The sequence below is a fragment of the Chrysochloris asiatica genome, unplaced genomic scaffold, assembly GCF_000296735.1.
Source record: "Chrysochloris asiatica unplaced genomic scaffold, ChrAsi1.0 scaffold00118, whole genome shotgun sequence".
Lineage (NCBI taxonomy): Eukaryota > Metazoa > Chordata > Mammalia > Afrosoricida > Chrysochloridae > Chrysochloris > Chrysochloris asiatica.
The window spans coordinates 1,706,773-1,708,030 of NW_006408636.1; the positions used below are offsets into that span (position 1 = coordinate 1,706,773).

Genomic DNA, 1,258 nt, shown 5'->3' on the forward strand with positions numbered 1-1,258 from the left:
GCATATTGAAGGATCTTGTTTTCTTATCCATTCTGCCACCCTCAGTCTCTTCACAGGTAATTATCGATCAGGTATTGATTAATTGCTGCCATTATGTTTGTTTTTTTTTGTGGTGTTGCTGCTTCTTTGTTCTGTGTGTCTTCCTTTGTTGAGTTCATGATTTTTGTGTTCTTTCTTGTGATTTTCCTCATAGTTTTAATGTGTCCATGTTCTTCTTGGATTTTCATTCTCTTGGTATGTTGTGAAGTGTTAATTTTCTTTGAGGTTGCCTTACAGTCCTTCAACTTTTCTCTCCATTTAGTGTGGTCTATTGTATCCTGTAATCGACCTGACCTTCTCACCATCTGGATCTCTGTTCCCACGTGTCCACCCTCCTTTACATTGTACTTGTTTTGATCATAGACTGGCCTCCCAGATTCTCTGAATTTGTTCTTATAGTTTTGTTCTGTTCTCAACTCTTCCTTCTGTTGACTTAATTCTGGGAGGTGCTGCCTCGTATGTCAATCTCTGGTTGTTGTTTGTTCTTGTTGGTTCTCAGTCCACCGAGCTCCCTTTAGGATGATGTGCAGCGCAGGGTTGGCTTTGGCAAAATCCCTTAGCTTCTGTTTATCCTGGAATGTTTTTATTACACCATCATATTTGATTGATAGTTTTGCTCGATACAGGATTCTTGGTTGGCAATTTTTGTCTTTCAGGGTTTTATATGTCTCCCCATTGCCTTCTTGCTTGCATGGTTTCTGCTGAGAGATCCGAGCTTAATCTGACTTACTTGCCTTTGTATGTGACACTTTGGTTTTCCCTGACTGCTTTCAGAAGTGTCTCCTTATCTTTGATTTTGGAGAGCTTGACTATGATATGTCTTGGTGATTTTCTTTTGGGGTCTATCCTTCCTGGGCTTCGTTGAGCTTCTTAAATGTTTATCTTTTCACTTTTCAGGATGTTAGAGAAATTGTCTTCCAGCAGTTCCTCAACTATTTCCTCCATGGACTTGTGTGATTCTTCTTGTTCTGGAATGCTGATAATGCTTGTTATTCCTCTTCATTTTGGCCAATATGAATCTTAGACCTTCTTCAGAATTTATCCTTTTTTGTGTTTGTTATTCTATCTTAGTGGTATTGAGAGATTTGTCTTCCAGCTCACTGGTTCTGCCTTCCATCTCATCTATTCTACTCCTCTGCCCTTTCAGTGTTCGCTACTTCTGATATTTTGTTATTGATCATTTGGACCTCTTTCTGTAGGTTTTGAATTATTTCCAATG

The 1,258-nt window shown here is 39.0% G+C and overlaps 1 protein-coding gene across 1 annotated transcript in view; it reads right to left on the minus strand.

Moving 5' to 3' along the window:
* Positions 1–1,258, minus strand: part of LOC102814344 (oligophrenin-1-like) — a 673,730-nt gene that overhangs the window by 66,998 nt on the left and 605,474 nt on the right. The gene's annotated exons all lie outside the window — the stretch shown is intronic.